This window comes from Heterocephalus glaber, unplaced genomic scaffold (genome assembly GCF_053883595.1).
Source record: "Heterocephalus glaber isolate CG9 unplaced genomic scaffold, H.glaber_assembly_v1.0 deba00001461, whole genome shotgun sequence".
In the NCBI taxonomy this organism is placed as follows: domain Eukaryota; kingdom Metazoa; phylum Chordata; class Mammalia; order Rodentia; family Bathyergidae; genus Heterocephalus; species Heterocephalus glaber.
Window position 1 is genome coordinate 48,348,193 of NW_028258308.1, and position 23,723 is coordinate 48,371,915.

The 23,723-nt window shown below is 38.4% G+C and overlaps 1 pseudogene; it reads right to left on the minus strand.

Annotated features, from left to right (window-relative positions):
- Nucleotides 1–7,135: 7,135 nt before the first annotated feature.
- Nucleotides 7,136–8,167, minus strand: LOC106008338 (olfactory receptor 2L5-like; annotated as a pseudogene).
- Nucleotides 8,168–23,723: the final 15,556 nt, after the last annotated feature.

A 23,723-nucleotide genomic window follows, 5' to 3' on the forward strand; every position in this document is an offset into this window, starting at 1 on the left:
ATTTAACCCTAGCAGTAGTCCCTTCAAATTGACACATCCCATGACATTTTACAGATGAAAACACTGAGATGCAGAGATGGTAAGTGAGCTGTCCTAGCATGCCAGCCATGAAGGTGCCTACACATGTACCCCAATGTGTATAAAGTATATATGTAAGTATGATCACATGTACACATGATAATGGTCTTCACATGTGTGTAGAGCATCTACATAGGCTTATACATGTTTACATAATAAATATACATGCATGTAAACATTTTTTCTATTTAAAAATAACTTTATTATCAAACACACACACATACAGAAATTAAAACCATTCAAAGAAGAACAATGTGAGGGAAAAAACCCTACAATAATATTCAAATACAGTAGAACTCTACCAAAACAAAACTGAAAAGCACTTAAGCATTGTTCCTTATAACTTAAAAATTTTCTTGAGTACCAACAAGACACCAGCAGATGTGATTTGTTTCAGAAAGATCCCCAAAACCAACACTGAACAAATAGTGGCCTGGAAAAAAAGCTCCAGTTAGCTAGCAGACTCCACATAAGCCAAACTTCTCCCTAATTTAAATTTCAATATAGTCACATGACACGTGATGGAAACACAATCCGAGAAATAAGTTACTAGGCAATTTCATCCATGTGTATCCTTAATTACACTTTCAGTTTCTCACACTGGAGAAACTATTCAGTATTTACACATGTGTATCTTATTTATTTCACTTAAGAGGATGACCTCAATATGCATCCATTTAGCTATAAATGTCTCTAGTTTCTGGTTCATTATGACTGAGTAGTATTCCACTTTATAAAAAAAAAATCTTCTTTATCCACTCACTAGTTGATGGGCACTTGGGCTGTTTCAAAGCTTTAGCTATTACAAACTGTGCCATTGTATACATGGGTGCACATATGTCGCTGTGGTATGATTCTATTAACTCTTTTGGGAAGATACCCAGCAGAGGGATAGCTGGGTCAAGTGGGGCCTCTAGTGCTAGATCTCTGAGGTATCTCCATAATGATTTCCACAGTGGTTGCACCAGTCTGCATGCCCACCAATGGAGAAGGTTTCCTTTCTCCTCAAACCCCCACCAACATTTGTTATTGGATGATTTCTTGATAGCAGCCATTCTTTTTGGGGTGAGTGGAATCTCAGTGTTGTTTTCATTTGCATCTCTTGAATAACCAGTGATGTTGAACATTTTTTCATATATATATTTGCTGCTTTTACTTCTTTTTCTGAGAAATGTCTGTTCAATTCAGATGCCCATTTTTGAATTGGGTCTTTGAATTTGGGGGGTCTGATTTTTTTCAGTTCTTATATATTCTAGATAGTAGTCCTTAGTCTAAGGTACAGTTGCTGAAAAATTTTTCCCACATTGTAGGTTGTCTCTTAGCTCTGTTGGTAGTTTCTCTTGCAGTGCAGAAGGTTTTTAATAAGATGAGATCCCAGTTGTTGATTCTTTGTGCAAGTTCCCATGCCACTGAGGTTTTGTTCAGAAAGTCTTTTCCTATACCAATGTCTAGAAGAGTTCTACCTAACTTATCTTTCAGCAAATTTAGTGTTTCTGTTTTGGTATTTAAATCTTTAATCCACTCCAATCTTAGTTTAGAGCATGGTGATAGACATGGGTCTAGTTTTCATCTTGGTAAGTTGAAATCCAGTTTTTCAAACAACATTTTTTAATAGGCTATCTTTCCTCCAATGAGGATTGTTGGATCCTTTGTAAAAGATGAGTTGGCTGAGCATATCTGTAGTTGTTTCTGCATATTCTAATCTATTCCACTGATCCTCGGGTCTGTTTCTTTGCTAGTACATGCTGTTTTTATCACAGTAAGCTTGTAGTATAGTTTCAAGTTGGGGATTATAATACCCTCAGTCATATCTCTGTTGCTTAAAATTTCTTTTGCTATTCTAGTTTTCTTCTGGTTCCAAATGAATTTTTGGATTGTTTTCTCTAGTTCTGTGAAAAATATTGGAATTTCAATCAGCATTGCATTAAACCTATATAATAGTTTTGGAAGTATGACCATTTTCACTATACTGGTTCTTCCTATCCAGGAACATGGGATGTCTTTCCATTTTCTAATATCCTGCTCAATCTCCCTTTTCAGAGTGCTATAGTTTTCAGTGTAGAGGTATTTTGCCTTCTTTGTTAGATTGACTCCTACATATTTTGTTTTTTTGGATGCTATTGTAAAAGGAATTGTTTCCCTACTTTCTCTCTCAGTGACTCTATTATTTGTATGTAAAAAGGTTATTGTTTTTTGTGTGTTGACATTATATTCAGCTATTCTACTGAATCTGTCAATTAAGATAAGAAGTCTTTTGGCAGAGTATTGTGGGTCTTCTATGTAAAGGGTATCATATCATCAGCAAATAATGACAGTTTAACTTCTTCCTTTCCTATTTTTATTCCTTTTATTTCTTTCTCTTTTGCAATTGCTGTGGTTAATGTTTTGAGAACCATATTAAAGAGGAGCGGTGATAGTGGGCATCATTGTCTTGTTCCTGATTTTAGCATGAAAGTTTTCAGTTTTTGATCATTTAGTATGATGTTGGCTGTTGGTTTTTCATAGATAGCCTTGATGAAGTAGAGATAAAGACCATGTATTCTAATTTTCTGCAGGTTTTTTTTTTTTAATCATGAATCGATTTTGTCAAATGCCTTTTCTGCATCTATTGGGATGATCACATGGTTTTTGTCTGTTAATATGGTGTATTACATTTATTGATTTATGAATGTTGAACCATCCTTGCATTCCTGGAATAAATCCTACTTGGTCAGGGTGTATAATCTTCTTGATGACCTTCTGTATTCTATTTGCCAGTATCTTGTTAAGGATTTTTGCATCGATATTCATTAGGGAGATTGGCCTGTAGTTCTCTTTTTGGGTTGTGTCTTTCCCTGGTTTTGGAATCAAAGTAGTACTTGCTTCCAGGAATCAATTTGGAAGCTTTGCTTCCGTTTCAATTTCCTTGATGACTTTAGGGAGTAATGGTGATAGTTCTTATTTAAATGTCTTGTAGAATTCAGCAGTGAAGCCATCAGGACCTGTGATTTTCTTTGTTGGTAAATTTTTAATTTTTTATTACATTTTCAATTTCACTCATTGTAATTGTGGTGTTTAGAATTTCTGTATCTTCATTTAACTCTGGTAATTTGTATGTATCTAGGAATCTGTCTATTTCTTCTCTGTTTTCAATCTTACTAGAGTAGAGGTTCTCAAAGTAGGTATTGATGATGTTTTTGATTTCTGGTGGAACTGTTGTGAATTCACCTTTTTCATTCTTGATTGCATGGATTTGAGCCTTTCATTCCTTTTTTCGATAAGGTTGGCTAAGGGTTTAGCTGTTTTATTTATTCTTTCAAAAAAACAACTCTTTGCTTCATTAATTTTTTATATCATTCTCTTAGTCTCCATTGCACTGATTTCTGCTCTGATCTTTAAAATTTCCTCTCTTATATGAGCTTTATGCTTGTTAAGCTCTTCTTTTTTGCCAGCACCAAAATTATCAGCATCCATATAATATAACATGGTTGTTTTCAACTAGGACTGCACAGTGACATTGAGTTCAGATTGTCCCTGTGAACTATGCCCATTTAGTTCTCCAAAAAGATTCTGCTGGTCCCTAAGGCAGATATTATTATTATTTTTTTGAAATTATGTGTTCTTTCCAGAAAGCAAAATGATAAATAAGTTTAGTAAATGAATAGTATAAGCACTCAGTTTGGCACAAATTGAATTTTGAATACAAACTGGATAACTATAACACAGCTACTATGCAAATGTCGCCTGCATCACTTCCAAAAGGCTTTTTAAACTTTTGAAAACTAAGATTTTTTTTCACATTTTGGTAATTTAACCAGTACCATTTTCCTTTTACCATAAGGTAGATTACGTATTTTCATATTGAAATAATCTTTATAATTTCCAGGTATTTGACCCCAATATAATGGATACATGGAAGGTAAAACAGAAAGCAGGAGAGAATAATGAAATAACTGCCACCTCATCCAGAGAACAGGGTCATGATGAGCCGATTTAGCTTCTGGCATCTGCACCTCATAACCCAGGATTTCTGCTGCACAAGATCTGTTCCTCAAACTCAAATACCAGTCTGATTCTGAAGCTAAGTTCTCTCAAGCACACAACAGAATTTCTCCTTCCATAAAATAAATAAAAGTAAAATTAGGATTTGTACCACAGTTCCTCCCCACTTTGAACCACTCACTTCCTTGGTTAAGCTGTTGCACTGATCAGCATGCAACTTGCTGGACAATGAACCCAACACCCACATCAAAGAGAAGAGAGGTTTAGTTTGGCTCAGGACTGCATTTGATGGCTGGCTGGCTTTAAGTCAGGAATCTCATAGCAGAGGGCCCATGAGAAACAGAGCTGTTCAGCTCAAGGTGGCTGGGAAGCTGAGTGGGTTGGAAGGAGCATCAGCAAGAGACTTAAGCTCTATGAGTACCACCTACAACTGACCCTCCCTTCAACAGCACTGAGCTGGACATCAATGGGTCAGTCCAACCTGCACCCTCACTCCCCGTGACCTAACCAACTCTTCCAGATCTCCTGTACCAATCAGTGGACAATGTGCCCATAGTCACAGGAGATTACAGTCATGTTTCTCAGTCAAACTTTTGAGTTCTGTCCTGACAAGTGTACCTATAAACCTCTCACTCCCAACCTGGCATTTCAGAGACCCCCAGGAGACTGAGCAGCCACCAGGATTCTGTCTTCCTATAGCTGCCAACTGAGGCTCAGGACTGCTGTGTCCCTGGGAAATGTCCACTGAGACCAATAGAAGGGGGCCAATCACCTAGGACAAGGCATGGCCTGAGGCCAAGGTGAAGATAGTGTCCTTTGGGGCCCTGAGATCTTTCCAGGCTGCAGTGGGGAGAACTGGGAAGGTTCATGGGAACCTTGATGGGCTATCTTGCTCTTGTTTGTCATGGCACATTCTATGTAAATGCTGTAGCTCAGTGCATGCATATGATGTGCCTGCATGAATTGATTATTTCCTACTTTGTAATGGAAGAAAGAGCATGAAAATAAGAGTATGTAAGTAGAAATTCTTGGAATATCACATAGAGGTTATTCTAAAGATTACAACTATTTCCTTTGGAAATGTCCATTGAATTGTGAAACAATTTCATCTGCTTAAAATGGATAATGAAAATAATGTTATTATGGACATTGTAGGGAGTTATTCACAAAATAATCAGTAAATAATTTTGTTACAAATAGAATCTTAATGATGTACACAAATTTCTCATTTCTAAGAAACTAATTATGCATTCTCTTCAGAAATGAATAATATTGCACCAATTTTTTGTGTAAAGGATTTAATATTTGAATTGTTAATATTCAGGCAGAAATGATTCCTGAAGTGGAAGTTTATAGGCTGACTGCCCAGGTTTCTGTAAGCTGAAGCACTTCTCTGTGATGCTCAGAAAACTGCCCTGGATATTACAGCAGTGCCCTTCTGGGCCTCCAGGCCCTGGGGGACTGAACTGTGAGGAGTAGGAGGAACTGATAGACATTATTGGGTGTCAACAGAGAGCATCCATGACCTGGAGATTTCTTGGGGGCATTTACAGCTCCCTGGGCCAGGTCCCAAGGACTTGAGGAGGAGGCTCAGATGGAGCTCAGTGTGTAGATGGGACCCAGAGCCTCAGTCTGACCAGGGCAGTGGCATCTCCAGGGCCCCCAGTGTCTTTTGTGGGTGACACAGGACTAGGAAGCCAGGACACAGGAGGACCAGGGCATCCTCTGAGCCCCACCTGTCCTGGGAGACCCAGGATGCTATTATCCTGAGGGTGCTATGCAGGGGCCAGGACCCAGCCTTCACCTTCTGTACTGTGACCCTGTAGTGAGCATGGACAGCCAGGGGATTGAGATCAAAGGGAAAGAAAACAGGAGTCAAACTTTGAGTAAAATGCAACTGTTGCTCTTACTCATCTCTGAATGTTTCCCTTTCACCCATAAGAATTATTCACTACAGCACACAGCTCTTTAGATGAACAGTCCTATTCACTCATTTGTAAAAAGAGGCCCAGTCTGTGTCAAAAAGATCAAGGCTTGGGTGACAAAAGTTTCTGAACTGCAGTGGCACATGTTTATGGGTTAGACTCAGGAGCCTGAGGCAGGAGGACTGCTTGACCCCAGGAGCTAAAGGATACCCTGAGAAAAACAGTGACATCTTGTTTCAAAAACACTGTGGGGGACCCTTGAAATAAAGACAAACCATTTCTACACAGATTGAATAGGAAGGACATGGCAGGATTTCTGTGATTTATGAGTGGGCATCAATGTGTTAAGTTACGTTTCATTGTAGACTCAATAGTTGAAAGATCATAATCTATTTTTTCATGTGTTGGGTTCCATTTTTAAACTATGTCACACAAAATGCACTGCATTTTAGGTGGGACTCATATGCTGTTGGGAATCATTATTTAGAGTTGCAGTGTATTGAGAACACAGATCCCGAGTGTCAGCAGGTAAGGGGAATTAGCAGCGAACCTGAGGTACAGGAAGTTTCTGTCCTCTGTGCTGTCACACTGTCAGTGTGAGTTCCTGATGTACAGTAGTAATCGCCATGTGTAGGTGAAGATGTGAACTCAGGAAGCTTTCCTTGATATATTCCTATTACACACGAGAAAATTCAGTAACATGATTTATCCAATCATGTAAATTTTGAGAGGTGAGAGTAAGAAAAGTATCAAGGACAATGGGTTAAATGTGTTCAAAGAATTGTGAGTATTTTGAAGGGGATTCACAGCAATGTGCCTTTTACTATAATTTTTAAACATTAAAATATTCAACAAAGGTTTTGATCACACAGCATATTCAAAAACACTGCAAAGTTTTTTGCATTTTCCATTTAAATATCTCCATAAAGTTACAACATTGTCCTCAAAATGATGAAAACTTCAAGACCAATAGTTTTATTGAAAAGGTGACACAAAGAAAGCAAAAATGTATATAAAAGAATACATAATTTTTATTATATCATACCACAGAATTTTAAAATCTTAAACCTAAATTCTAGTTTCTGAGGCCTCAGTGTTAAACATGTTTCTAGTGACTATCTACTGCTGAATACACTGAGGCAGAAATTTAACTACATTGTTGTAGAGTGCAACTTCCCAGCCACTCTTCCAAAGGTGCCCAGCACCTCCTTGTTCCTCAGGCTGTAGATCAAAGGGTTGAGCACTGGGGTGAGGATGGTGTAGAAGACAGCCACCACATTGTCCTCTGCTGGAGAATGGAAGGACTTTGGGCAGAGATAAGTGTAAACAAAGGGTACATAGTTGAAAGTCACCACAGTGAGGTGGGTGCTTCAGGTGGAATATGCCTTCTTCTTGCCTTCCTGAGAGTGCATGAGGTAGACAATGAGGAGCACTTTTCCATAGGAACCCAGGATGACTATGAAAAAGAACAGGAGAAAGAGGAAGGCACTTAAAAACACAGTGTACTCATAGACTCAGGCATCCACATAGGCCAGAGTCAGCATGGCTGGGACATCACAGAAGAAATGACTGATGGCCCTGGACCAGCAGTAAGGGATATGGAGAGCATAGACTGTGTAAGCAGAGGAGTCAACAGGACCCATTGCCCAGGATCCCAGGATCATCAGCACACACTCTTCTGTTCATGAGGATGGGGTAGCGCAGAGGGAAGCGAATAGCCACATAACTGTCATAGGACATAGACATCAGGATCAATGCTTCTGAACCTACTAAAGTCCTGAAAAAGAAATTCTACACCCCACACCCAATGAAGGAGATGGACTTGTTTCCAAAGAGGAAACCAGAAGCCATGTTGGGCACAGTGAAGCAGATGTAAATGAGGTCCACGAGGGAGAGCTGGGTGAGCAGGAAGTACATGGGTGTGTGGAGCTGGGCATCCAGGAGGATGAGCAGAACCATGCACATGTTGCCAGCCAGCCCCATCATGAAGATGGGGACAGTGAGAGTGAAGAGTAAAAGACCAAGGCTTTATGGGGGAACAGGCCCAGAAGGATGAACTCTGTAGATGTCTGATTGTAATTTTCCACGGTGCACTCATATGGTTTGTCTGAAGACAGAGACAACAGTGATAGGTAGAGATCACCATTAGCCAATTTTGAAAATTTCCTTAAGATAATTAGCATCTACATGATTTATTAAGTTGTAAAACTTAAAAACAATACTCAATCTTACCTATTTAAAAATAAATATTATTTTTCTCCTGAGAAATTAATAACTTGTGAAGCATCTACTACTGAAAACATTTTAAGAAATATAAAAATTTGCAGAGCAATAATGTTTCTATTAAAATTTCAAGAAATAGTAATAATTTATTTTCCCATGTGAACTTATAAATCATCAAATTCTGATGTTACATTATTCAAAAGGAAAAATTATGAGAAAAGAAAAAAATGTAAACTAAATCTGTCTAAATAGGGAAGGGTGGAGGGGGTGAAGAGTCCACAGGTAATGGGGGGAAAATAAGAACAAAAATACAAAAATACATCATGTACAGGTACAAGCACCCAATGATAAATGTAAATGTATTGTATACCTAAAATGTACCAATAAAAGAATTTAAGAAAAAAACAAAACAAAACAAAAAACATTTGAATAGAAAATGAAATTAAATGTACATTATAGGTCCATATCATGAATAAAAGTTTAATTCTCTCACGGTATGTCTTTTGCATTTGTATTTGCTTCTTCAGACTTGATTATAATATTTCAGCAAACTCTCACTCTTTAAAAAAAGGATATTTCCTTTTTAGAGATCCTTGTCCAATAACCCCATGTGAAACTTCCTTACATCAGATGTCTTTATATCATTTTGCTTAGAAATCTGGACTATAATCTTATTGTCACCTCTTTGACAAAGTCATAGTAATTCCTACTTTTTGAGTTTAAATGTTATTTATCATTCATTCTCTTTCCACTACTCCCTCAGTATCAGAACATGAATAGTGCCTTGTATGATAGATAGCAGACATCAAGGTGGATAAGGGAGACTTTAAAAGATGCCATGGTCATTCATCATTTGGAAAATGTAAAGTGAAATCACAATGAGATACTTTTGCACATTCAGTAGGAAAAAAATCATTAATGAAACAAATAAAACAAAATACTTTGTGACAAGAATATGGAATACATGTAAATCTTTGTACTTTTTTGAAGTCATTTCAAATGATGCTGCCAATATGGAAAATAATGTCATAATGCCTCAAACATGAAACAAAATTTGAACATGAAATAGTAATTCCACATTTGCTGTGTATGCCTAGGAGGTTATGCATACATTCAAATAGCTGTTTTATGCCATTTTAATACCTGCATAATTCACAATAGCCACAGGTGGGAAACACAAAAATTCTTCATCCACAAATGTATGCACAAAAAATGCAATATACATATCCAGGAAATATTATTCCATCTCTTAAGGGGAATGCATGTTGACACATGTTACAACGTGGAGGAGCACTCATGACATCACACTAAGTGAAAGAGAAGCTCAGTCAGTCCCAGCACCCAGAAGGAAGCTCCCCACCTCCATCCCAGGCTCTGAGGGCAGAGAAACTCAGCTGGTCCCAGCACCCAGAAGGAAGCTCCCCCTCTGCCATCCCAGGCTCCTACACTGCCTGAATGCACTTTAATAAGTGGAGATGGTGGAATGGTGGGTGCTATGGGCTGAGTGAACAGAGAGAAGCTTAGACAGACTTAATGCTTGCAGCATTTTAGATCAGTGTGGTGGAAAGATCTTGAGATGGAGAGACGCTAACTGGTTCAAGGAGGATGACTCAGAGCCTCCTCACTGTGCTATAGCAATGGTAAAGTCCCAAACTTTACCTCACACATCTCTATTGTAACAGAAATTCCACAAAACCCAAACTTATTCCAAATATGTTATAAGGCAGTTAAAGCCTTGGTATCCTGACCCAAGATGGAGCAACTTATATTTCACCATTGCTTGATCTGTCCTAATTTGCAAAGAAAAATTTAGTAGAAATAATTGTTTTCAGAAGATCTTTAGGATCAATATGACAGCAACAGATTAGAGTAAAGTTGTCTTATTTAACTTATATAACTAGTTTTATTATTAAGAAGTAAATAATATGCCCAAATGCCACATCAGGTCATCCATTGATAGCGTATCTCATGTGTGTCTTCTCAGCATCTATCTCATCTGAGTTCCCCTGTGCTAACATTAGAATACAGCCCCATATCCTGCTGTGTCCATAATATTCCAGAACTGTGCCTGACAAAGAAGGAACCTCAGTCATCAAGTTATTGGTTTCACTAATACAAATAAACATTTTTCTTGTGTAAAAATAACTTCTTCTTTTTTATTCTTTTTACCCTTTTATTCTTTAGTGAAATAACTGTAAGTAAACTATCCAAAGTGTATTTTAAACATTTCTACATTTCTACTTACTTTAGTTTTCTTATATTCCTATCAAAATGTGGGATGTAGAAGTCAGTGGGGCCAAAATGGAGGAAAAAGTGGGCAAGAAGACTCTGAGAATGAAGTCCTGATCTTCAGAAGCAGAGGTCTTGGGTCAGGACTGTCCTACCTGAGAGGAAAGAAGGAGGCATGGAAATCACTGATTGTCCTCACACATTGCCACCAGGAAACTGTCCAGGTTTGTCCAGGACACAGGTGAATTTAATCCTAATGGTAGTCTCTTCAGGTAGCTATCGACCATGACACTTTGTGGTGAGAAAGCTCAGATTCAGAGATTTTAAGTGATCCATCCTAGTATGTCAGCTAGGAAAATCTCCAGGTACATGTATAGAAACATATATAAATTTTCCATAGTGTATAATATGGTGTATGTGTAATTGTAATGTATATATGTTAATGCACAGAGTGGTTGTACAGTATTCATAGAAATAAGTACAAATGTATTTAAACCTTTCAAAACTGCCTGGTCAATTATTTTTTAATTATCTTTGGTTAATGATCCTAAAATAAGGGATGTTCACATTTTAATCACCCAAAACAGAAATGAAAACAAAAAGAAGAAAAATATTAAAATATAAATTTTGTACATGTGATAAATTATTTAAAAGTGTTAACATTTTTTTAAACACAAACATTATTTTACTGTTAAACTTACTCATGTGGGCATCTTGTGTTTCCTTTATCACCTGGTTTTACTTTTTCCACTTGACCCAGCAACAAATATAAATACTCTCATAGAAAAATGTTTTTTAAAAGACTAAATGGCAGTTGATATCTTATTCCTCATGGCACAAGGTCCCTTAGGAGAATTTGACAGCAGAGAATCATCCTCATGATCTCCAGTGTAAAGCAGGTACATATTAAACATCATCAGTGAAATTCTCCAAGTGCTGTCCACACATTACAATGAATTCTGTGCTGTAGCCCACTTTCAGGAACAATTCCATGTTGACCTTTGCTCACAACTGAGAGCTCAATGGTCCAGTTGTGCTGTGATGATCCAGGACAAGATTACACCAGTGGGAGATATCCTGGGAGGAACAAAATCTTCATCTGCATAGTTCCTCATTGATCTAGTAATTCTGCTGTTCCCCAGTCATCTGTTACATTGTTTCTCCTGATGTACTGAACTTTCTGTACAGAGTCATTCATTACATTTGTTTCTCCATATGTACTGAATAAAAGGTGTGCCCAGTTCAGGATCTTTCCTCTTTGCCACCCAGAGCAGCACTGATCAGGCCCAAATCTCAGCTTCTTCTCCAAGTCTCATTTTTTCTACCTTACATGTATAATAAGTTATTTCAACTTGTGATGCTATGGCTCCCAGGGGACTAGGACTCACTGCAGAGGTTCTAGTAACATCCCCTTTCCCTGTTCCCTACAGTCCACATTTATCATTATACTTTCATTTAGAGTTTAAAATAAGATACTGAAAAATGTCCCATTTGTAATTCCTGTACTAATAAATTGCATGGATTCTTTGAAACATAAAATCTTTGTCATAGCAGGAATAAGAGAAGCACAGACACTTGAGCCACTGGTGCTCACAGAGGGACCAAATGATAGAGCTGGGAACCAAGGAGTGGTGTTCCCCAGAGTCTCCATTGTGCAATTTCCACTGCAGCACAGGCTCCCCCACTCTACTACCTGCTGACCAGGGGATTCTCAGAGACAGAATTTTATACAGCAATGCTGTTTTCTTTGCATTTTTTCTGATGACTTATAGAGGTGGAATAAAACTCTGAAGTTATCAAAACATATGTTTCCTTAATTTCACATTGCTGAGAGTTTTCTAAGAAATCTCAGATTGAAATTTAAGGCCTTTAAATGAAACAAACTGGCAAAGATTTGAATACTAATCAAATAAATAAATACATATTTCTCACATCCATGACACCATCTACTCTGTTTTGGAGAAACTTGATTCACTTTTCTATTCTCAGGATTCCAGACCCTCCTGGCTTACAGGTCAACCAGAGGATGGGGGAAGGGTTGTGGGGAGGGCCTTGAAGTTTCTGACTCTGGAAGCCAGCCAGAGCCCTGTGCACAATGCTGGTTCTGCCTTAGTTTCCCTACCTATACTGAGACATATTCTGCACTCACATTGGTGAACTAGAATTCACCACACTGGAAAATGACTGTTGTAGAATCTCAGAAGTCAGGGAGGAGCATTTTCACAGTGTGTGCACAAACCCAGTGTGATTCCCCTTCTCTGCAGTTTCCTGACAGATTCCACTAGAGGAGGCATGGCAATTGCACAGTGTTCTATGTCATTTTACTGACTAATATAAACTGATCTTATTTGACATTTTCAACTGCTTGTTTTCCATTGTCTAGCATTGGATAAAGAACAATTTTTAACATATTAAGAAGATTATAATACCCAGGAAATATTTTTGTGTGTTCTTGGACATTTCTAAATTATATACTTCCAGGAAGTTCCAAAGGATGCATTAATATTTAAAAAGCAAATATGGAAATAGTTGGAAATATATTTTTTGACACTCAGAAATTGGTTGCATTAATACATCCTTTTAATTTTGTTCTGGACTGAGAATTACTTCTGCTTTATTGTACATGTTCATGGCAGAAAGATGAGCTTTAAATCTGCCACTACTCCAGGCCTTGACCTTTAGAAAGGTTGACTCAGGCTGCTCAGGTCTCTCTGAGTGTGCAGAGACACAAATGTGGATGCCTACAGGCTGCCCATGGGAACACACACCATGCACACTCAGGGTGTGACTTGGCTAAAGACAGCACTAAACAGTGCTGAGCATTTAGTCTCCACCACTAATGATGCCATAGCCATCACCAAATTATCAGCATTCATGTAACATGGTTGTTTTCAACTAGGACTGCACAGTGGCATGGAGTTCAGATTATCTCTGTGAACCATGCCCATTTGCTTCTCCAAAAAGCTTTTGCTGGTCCCAAAGGCAGATATTATTAATATTTTCTGAAACTGTGTGTTCTGTACATGAAGAAAATGATACATAAGAGAAGTAAATTAAAAGTGTAAGCACTACAATTTGGCACAAATTGAATTTGAATACAAACTCGGGAAAACTAAAACACAGCTACTAAGCATACATTGCCAGCATCACTTCCCAAAGGCTTTTTAAAATTTTGTAAACTAATTCATTATTTCACAGTTTGGTAGTTTAACCAGTATTATTTTTCTTTTACCATAAAGTCCATTACATATTTTCATATTGAAATAATATTTATAATATCGAAGTATTTGACCCCAATATAAAATATTCATGGAAGGTAAAATAGAAAGCAGGTGTTAATAATGAAATAACAAAGGCTCAGATAATCTCTCATCACTCATAGAAAAACAAAGAAAACAAGCACAGACAAAGCCAAACAAAATCCAAGGACAAAGAAACGTGCTACTATTCTTGCTGTGAACTGGACTCTGAATGCTGACTTTGTTTTTCAGTTGTCACTTGAGCCCAGGGACAGCGAGTGCAGAAGTACAAGCTCTCATCCTTTCCTGACACCACTGCTGCCCCATCAGGAGAACAGGGTCATGATGAGCTGATTTAGCTTCTGGTGTCTGCACCTCATAACCAGGATTTCTGCTGCACAAGGGCTGATCCTCAAACTCAACTACCAATCTGTTTCTGAAGCTAATTTCTCTCACGCACATCACAGAATTTCTCCTTCCATAAATAAATAAAAGTAAAATTAGGATTCATACCACAGTTCCTCTTCACTTTGAACCATTCACTTCCTTGGTTAGCTGTTGCACTGATCAGCTTTCAACTTGCTGGAGGACACACTCAACACCCACATCATAGAGAAGAGAGTTTCAGTTTGGCTCAGATTGCATTTGATGGGCAGCTGGCTTCAAATCAGGAAGCTCATAGTGGAGAGGCTAGGAGAAACAGAGCTGCTTGGGTCAAGGTGGCTGGGAAGCTGAATGAGTCAGAAGGAGCATCAGCAAGACACTTAAGCTGCTTCAGAACCACCTCCAACTGATACCCCCTTAGCCAGCACTCAGCTGGACATCAGTGGGTCAGTCCACCCTGCACTCTCTCACCCCATGCCCTGTCCACCTCTCCCAGATCTCTGATCCACTCAACTGACAATGAGCCAACAGTCACAGGAGAATATAGTCATGTTTCTGAGTGGATCCTTTGAGTTTTCTCCTGACAAATGTACCTACAATCATTTCAGAGACCTCCACAAGACTGAGTAGCAGCCAGGATTCCATCCTCCTATAGCTGCTGACTGAGTCTCAGGACTGCCCTGTGCCTGGGGAAATCCACTGAGACTGACAGGAGGAGGCCAGTCACCTAGGACATGCTCTGGCCTGAGGCCAATGTAAGGACAGAGCCCTGTGGGTGCTGACATCTCTCCACACTGCCCTGGGGAGGACCAGGCATGTTCATGGGGACCTTCCTGGCTGTCCTACTTGGTTTGTCATGGCACCTTCTGTATAAATGCTATAACTAACCACATGCCTGGGTATGATGTGGCTGCACCTATTATTTCCCACTTTGTTTGTAGTGGAAGAAAGTGCATGAAAATGAAATGCAATTAATAAGAGTATGTAAGTAGAAATACTTAGAGTATCACAAAAAGGTTATTTTAAAGGTTTTAATTATTTTTTTGGAAAAGTTCATCAAATTATGAGACAATTTTATTTTATTAAAATAGATAGTGAAGATGATGTTATTATGAACATTGTAGAGAGTTATTCATAAAAAAATTCAGTAATTATTTTTTGTTACAAATAGAAGCTTAACCATGTTCACAAATTTCTCATTTCTGGGAAATTATGCATTTTCTTCAGAAATGAATAGCATTGCACCAAATTTTTGTGTAAGGATTTAAAGATATTTGAATTGTTAATATTCCAGGCCAAAATGATTCTTGAAGTGAAAATTCTCAGACTGACTTCCCTGGTCTCTATAAGCTGAATCACCTCTCTGTGACCCTTAGTAAATTGGCCTGGGTCTTACAGCAGGGCCCGTCTGGCCCTCCAGGCCCCTGGTGACTGAACTGTGAGGAGGAGCTGAGAGACCTTGTTGGATGTGGAAGCAGGGCCTTAGGAAGCTTCCATGACCCAGAGATTTCTCCCTGGCATCTGCTCCCTGGCCTGGGTCCTGGGACGTGAGGTGGAGACACAGTTGGAGTTCAGCATGTGGGTGGGACCTGGACCTTTGACTGACCAGGGCAGCAGCATCTCCAGGGAGCCCAGGGCCTTGTGTGGGTGACACAGGGCAAGGCACCCAGGAGACAGGAGGACCAGGGCACCCCTGAGCCCCACCCATCCCTGGGGATCTGGGGCACTGTCATCCTGAGGGTGCTGTGCAGGGGCCAGGACCCTGCCTTCACCTTCTGCACTGTGACCCTGCAGTGAGCATCGGCAGCCAGGGGAATGGGCTCAAAGGGAAAGAAATCAGGATTCAAAACTTAAGTAAAATGCAACTGTTGCTCTTACTCATCTCTGAATGTTTCCCTTTCACCCACAGGAATTATTCACTACAACACACAGCTCTTTAGACAAGCAGTCCTATTCACTCATTTGTAAAAGGAAACCCATTCTGTGTCCCAAAGAGCAAGGCTTGGGTGACAAAGGTTTCTGAACTGTAGTGGCACATGCTTATGGGTTAGACTTTCAGGAGGGTGAGGCAAGAGGACCGCTTGGGTAAGGGAGTTCCAGCCTGGACAGGACAGCAACAGTTCTTCTCAAAACACATTGTAAAAGATCTGGGAAATAATGAAAGGAAACCTAATCCACTCATATTAAATAGGATATAGGTGGGTTTCTGTGCTTCATAAATGGGCTTATATTAGTTCTGTTATGTTCATTGAAGATGAGTTGACAGACACTCTTTATTCTCTACCCCCCCCATCTTGCTGAAAGACATGCTCAGTGCACTGTGTTTAGGCTGGCAGTTTTACTTGGTGATGTCATTATTTGGAGATGGAGTCTGCTGAGAAAAAGAAGTCATGCTTTGAAGTGTAAACAGTTTAAATGTAGAACACAGTAAGGAAGATTCGGTCACATGGGCAGGAAGAGTACATCCTGGGGTCAGCACACAGTGGGTGTAAGAAGTGACCCTAAAGTAGAGACTTACAATGTTCTGGGCCATCCCAGAGTATTAATGTGAACATGGGCTGCATAAAGTAGAGGAAAGGCATGGTGGAAGGTGTGAATTCAAGACGTTTCCTTAAATATTCCTAATAAATGAGAAAACTACATCAGTAAATTATCCAATCACTTGCATTTTGAGAGACCAGAGTGTCATGGACTGGGGAAGCTGATGTTAGGCACAGTGACTGTGACACCTCCTTCGAGTGCTGCACTCTGTTTAGCACAAGCATAACATAAGCTGCAGAGGAAGGAATGGCCTAGTGCAGATGACTGCACACCACATTATGCAAAATGACAATATCACTCCATGTCGCCTAAACATGCCCAGGAACAATTTCAAGCTACCATAGGTTTATTTATTCATTTATTCATTACATTTAAGATGTAAACTAAGATGCTTTGATATACAAAATAATTTAAGGTAATAAGAAAATTCACCTATGCATCTTCCATAGTTACAATGTATTTGTATTCAATATTGGTAACAAAATATATTTTTAAAACATTTTATCATGCATTATAATATTATTAGATATAATTTTGTGAGTATGCACTCTGCATCTAACTACCAAATCTACCTAGCTGCCCTGCAGCATGGGTCATGCTTCTCCCCATTTCCTCCTTCAGGGCCCAGTAAGCACCATGCTACTGACTGTTTCCATGTAATTCACTTTATTTTATGTCCAACCAATAGATGATGTCATGTAGTATTTTTGACTTTATGTGCTAGACTATTGCTCTATTGCTCTGGTATATCTCTGGCCCTTTTAAAAATTTTTGTTGAGACAAAGCCTGCCTACATTTTTCAGCTTAGTGTAAACATTATCTTCTTGCCTCGTTATCAAAGGTGTGAATAGAAACAAAGGGTGCCAAGCTTGGTTACCATTTACCTTTTCTTCACCTGAAGGTCTGTTAAATAATTGGAAAGAGAGAAATGAACTTGTGCTGCTATAATAATGTAATCATCACCAGATTCCACCTGTCTTTGAGAACAATGAGAAATTTTCCTTCACAAGAGGTCCTTGTGCCATGATGTCTGATGTAGGATATTTGAGATGGCAAAGACAGAGAGAGGTTTCACTGCAATTGTGCATAGAGTGCCCCCTCCTGAAATGAAAATCTGCCCCTGTCCAACAGTGGCCACAGTCCACCAAGATGCCTAGAGGGAGCAGCACATGCCCATTTGTGTGTGACACATGTTTGTGACAGGCTCTCCTCATGCCTCTGTCATCTGCTGTATTTTAATGTGACTGTGAAAGTGTGGCCATATTTCTTTACTCTCACTGGGGAACAGTGGTCAAATCATTTGACACTTTGCTCCATCTCCCACATTTATTTCCCCAACCATGATCCCTAAAACATCTCTCACAGCTCCCCTATCCTTCACAATGAGGTGAGTAAGACATTGTGCAGTCTGCTTTACACTCCTGACTCTGACTTCAGTTTGAGATAGGGCCATGTAAAAAGAGTTGTCTTGAGAACAATGACTATAATGGAGGTGAACACCAGTCCCCTAGGGAGCCCATCTCATACTTTTCTGGCTTTGGATCACACCCAGGAGGGGAAGAGCCATGTGTACTGGAAATTGCCAAGGCAGCAGACTTTAGACCTGATTTTCCTCCATCACTGATGAATATTCAGGTCTTGCAACTAGTTTATAGAATTCAGTTCTCTGTTTAAATTTGAATGAACTCAAGTAAAGAGGCCAGGGAAAATTTTTTGAGATAAGCAGCTTCCACAAGCTTTCTTTTTTTCATAGCTTTTTTTTTTTTGGCATAAATACTGTCATTGGTACATTTTAGGTATTCCACATATTTACATTTATCATTGGGTGCTTGTACCCATACATGATGTATCTTAGTTCTTAATTTTTCCCCATTACCTGTGTGCCCTTCACCCTCTCAACCCTTCCCTATTCACATAGAGTTTGTTTCCATTTTTTCCTTTTCTCATAATTTTTCTTTCCTTTCTTACATTTCCCCTTCCCCTCCCTTTTCCCCTAAATATTTGGAACTTTTCTTCCTATTTCAAACTATAAATTATTCTTTGCAATCCTTTTAATTCTTATTTACATTTTCAGTTTCTCACACTAGAGAAATCATTCAGTATTTACACATTTGTCCTATTGATTTCACTTAAGAGGATGTCCCCAATATGCATCCATTTAGCTATAAATGTGTCTAGTTTCTCATTATTTATGACTGAGTAGCACTCCATTTTATAGAAAAAACACATCTTTATCCAGTTTCCATTTGAAGGCCACTTGGGCTGTTTCCAAGATTTAGCTATTACAAACAGTGCTGCTATAAATATGGGTGCACATATATCATTGTGGTGTGACTCTTTTAATTCTTTGGAGAAGATATGCAGGAGGGAAATAGCTGGGTCAAATGTGACCTCTCATCCTAGTTCTTTGAGGTATCTCCAAAATGATTTCCACAGTGGTTACACCAGTATGCACTCTCACCAGTAATGGAGAAGAGTTCCTTTCTCCCGACACCCCTGCCAGAATTTGTTCTTGTTTGATTTCTTGATAGCAGCTATTCTTTCTGGAGTGAGATAGAATCTCAGTGTTGTTTTTATCTCCATCTCTCAAATGAATAGTGATGTTGAACATTTTTTCATATGTTTATTTGCTATTTCTATTTCTTTGTCTGAGAAATGTCTGTTCATTTCAGATGCTCATTTTTGAATTGGGTCTTTGAATTTGGGGGGTCTATTATTTTAAATTTTATTTATATTATATATACTAGACCTTTGTCTGAGGTACAACTGCTAAAATTTTTTCCCACATTGTAGGTTGTCTCTTAGCTCTGTTGGTGATTTCTTTTGCAGTGCAGAAGATTTTTAATAAGATGTGATCCCAGTTGTTGATTCTTTGTGCTTGCTTCCATGATAATGAGGTTTTGTTAGTAAAGTCTTTTCCTATGCCAATGTCTTCAAGAGTTCTACATAACTTATCTTCCAGCAAATTTAGTGTTTCTGTCTTACTATTTAGATCTTTAATCCACTTTGATCTTAGTGTAGTGCATGGTGACAGGTATGGGTCTAGTTTTAATCTTTGGTGGGTTGAAATCCAGTTTTTCAAGCACCACTTATTAAATAGGCTATCTTTCCTCCAATGAGGCTGGTTGGCTCCTTTGTAAAAAATGAGGTGACTGAGTATGTCTGAAGTTTTTTCTGCATCTTCTATCCTATTCTAATGATCCTCAGCCCTGTTTCTTCACCAGTACCTTGCTATTTTTATCACAATAGCTTTGTAGTGTAGTTTCAAGTTGGGGATTGTGATACCCCCAGCCATCTCTCTTGCCTAGAATTGGTTTTGCTATTCTAAGTCTCTTCTGGTTCCAAATTAATTTTTGGATTGTTTTCTCTGTGAAATATACTGCTGAAATTTCAATTGGCATTGCATTAAATGTATATAGCACTTTTGGAAGTATGGCCATATTCACTATATTGGGTCTTCCTACCCAGGAACAAGGGATGTCTTTCCATTTACTTATATCCTATTCGATATCTTTTTTGAGAGTGTTGTAGTTTTCTTTATAGTAGTCCTTTGCTCTCTTTGTAGGTTGATTACTTGATATTTCATTTTTTTGATGCTATTGTAAAAGGAACTGTTTCCCTCATTTCTCTCTCAGTGAGTCTGTTATTTTTCTACCAGAAGGCTATTGTTTTTTGAATGTTGCCCTTATATCCAACTCATCTACCAAATCAGTCAATTAAGTCTAGAGGTCTCTTGGCAGTTTTTGGGTCTTCTGTGTAAAGTATCATATCATCAGCAAATCATGACAGTTTAATTTCTTCCTTTCATATCTGTATTTATTTTATTTCTTTCTCTTGTCTAACTGCTGTGTCTAATGTTTCCAAAACTATATTGAACAGGAACGGTGATAGTGGGCATCCTTATCTTGTTCCTGATTTTACTGTGAAAGTTTTCACGTTTTTAAAAAAATTATTTTATTGGTACATTTTAGGTATACAATATGTTTACATTTATCATTGGGTGCTTGCACCTGTTTATAATGTATCATGGTTCTTTTTTCCCCCATCACCTGTGCTCCCTTCACCCCCTGCACCATTTGCTATATACATAGATTTCATTTCAATTTTTTTTTATTTTCTCATAATTTTTCCTTTCCCTTCTTTCCTTTCACCCTTCCTTTCCCACCACCCCAGACCTTTGAAACTTTTCCTATTTCAAATTAACTATTATTGGTTCCACTGCTCCCAATCCAGATTTAGAGGCTTCCAGGTTGCTGTTCCACTGCTCCCAGCTCAGAGGAAGGGGATACTGGGCCCCCTTTTCACTGCTTCCAGCCCAGAGGAGGTGAGCCACATGCATGCCAATAGGATCCCCTGCTCCCACTGAAATGAGAAGACACTTAACTCTCCAAACCAAACTTCCAGATCACCTACAGCAACCCCAAAGGGAAATGAGATGGAACAATCTGATACTCAAACACCTGGACTCCCTGACATGGCAACAAAAGAGGATCTGGAAAAAATGAAATCAGAAATAATTTCTCAGATAACAGTGGAGATTGTGCTCATAGTGCAAGACATGATTAATAAATCTAGAGAGGAGCTGAGGAATATGATAGTATCCCAACATAGGAAACAAATGGAATCCATAAAAGAGATGCAAACAGATTTTCAGAAGATTAAAAACTCCGTTGAAAGTCTACCCAGCAGAATGAGCCAATGTGAGGACAGAATTTCAGACTTAGAAGATAAAATTGCAATTAGTACCAGGAAAAGAAAAATTGCTTCAAAATTGTAGGGGACCATGAGAAATCAATCCAGCACCTGATAGATGATGCAAAGAAGAATGACATAAGACTGATTGGATTCAACAAAGAAACAGGAGAGAGTACAGATGACATAAAAAAAAAAACTCTTCACAGAAGTGATGGCAGAAAACTTCCCAAGCAGGGGAAAAGAACTTGACATACAGATAAGCGAGGCATATAGGACTCCAAATAGCCTTGATCAAAAAAAAAATCTACACATAGGCATATAATTGTTAAGATTCCAGAAACCCAACGGAAGAACAAAGTTCTACAAGCAGTTAGAGAAAACAAACAAATTACATACAAAAGAAAACACATCAAGATCACAGCAGACTTCTCAACACAAACCCTTAAGGCAAGAAGAACTTGGAGTGACATATTCCAAGCACTAAAGGAAAACAGCCTCCAATGCAGATTGATGTACTCTGCAAAACTATCCTTCAAAATTGATGGAGAAATAAGATACTTTCAAGACAAAGAGGACCTTAGGAACTTCATGAATACCAAACCAGCACTCCAAAAAATTTTAGACTTTATCCTAGGAACAGACAATGAGGAACACAACCACATGCATGCCAATAGGACCCCCTGGTCCAACCAAAATGAGAAGATACTTAACTCTCCAAACTAAACTTCCAGATCACAGGAAAACACAGAAGAAATGGACAGATTCCTAGATACACATGAATTACCAAAGATGAACAAAGAACTAAAAATTCTAAACAACCCAATATCAATCAATGAAATTGAAAATATAATTTAAAAAGTTACCAACTAAGAAAAGCCTAGGTTCTGATGGCTTCACTGCTGACTTCTACAAGTCATTTAGAGAGGAACTACTGCCACTATTGTTTAAACACTTCAGTGAAATTGAAAGGGAAGCAATACTCCCAAATTCATTCCTGGAAGCAAGCATCACCTTTATCCCCAAAGCACAGAAAGACCTAACCAAAAAAAAGAGAACTATAGGCCAATCTCAATAATGAACATAGATGCAAAAATCCTCCATAAGATATTGGCAAATACAATGCAGAAGATCATCAAGAAGATCATACACCCTGACAGGGTGGAATTCATCGCAGGCACGCAGGGATGGTTCAAAATATGCAAATCAATCAGTGTAATACACTATATCAATACAGCCAGGGACAACATCATATGATTATTTCCATAGAGGCCGAAAAAGCATTTGACAAATCCAACAAGCATTTATGATAAACCCTAAAAAATTGGAATATACGATCTCTACCTCAAACTGAATAAAAGCCTTCTATGTAAAAACAACAGCCAGTATCAATCATACTAAATGATCAAAAACTGAAATCATTCACAGTAAAATCAGGTACAAGACAAGAATGTCCACTATCTCCACTCCTGTTCAATATAGTTTTGGAAATATTAGTCAGGACAATTAGACAAGAGAAAGAAATGAAACGAACAAAGATTGGAAATGAAGAAGACAAATTGTCATTATTTGCAGATGAGATGATACTCTATATAGAAGTCCCCGAGAACTCCACCAAAAGTCTTCTAGACTGAATAACCAAATTCAGTAAAGTAGCTGGATACAAGATCAATGTACAAAAATCAATAGCTTTCCTCTACATAAACAACAGACTCACTGAGAGAGAAATAGGGCAAATAATTCCTTTCACAATAGCATCCAAAAGACTGAAATACCTAGGAATCAACCTAACAAAAGAAATCAAAGACCTCGTCTCTGAAAACTATAGTACTCTGAAAAGAGAAATTGAAAATGACATCAGAAAATTGACAGACATCCCCTGGTCCTGGGTAAGGAGGATCAGCATAGTGAAAATGGCCATACTTCCAAAACTGCTATAGAGATTCAATGCAATTTCAATTGAAATCCCAGGAGCATATTTCACAGACCTTGAGAAAACAATCCAAAAATTCATTTGGAACAAGAAGAGACCCAGAATAGAAAAAGCAATTCTAGGTAACAGAGACATGTCAAGGGGTATTACAACCCCCAACTTGAAATTATACTAAAAAGATACTGTGATAAAACAGCATGGTACTGCCAAAGAAACAAACCTGAGGACCAGTGGAACAGATTAGAAGATGCCAAAACAACTCCAAACACCCTCAGGCACTTCATCTTTGACAAAGGAGCAAAACATCTTCACTGGAGGAAAGATAGCCTCTTTAATAAATGGTGCTGGAAAAATTAGGTTTCAACTTCCCAAAGATTAAAACTAGACCTATATCTTTCAGCATACACTCAACTAAAATTGAAATGGACTATAGATCTAAATATTAAAACAGAAATGCTGAACCAGCTGGAAATGAGGTTAAGTAGAACTCTTGAAGAC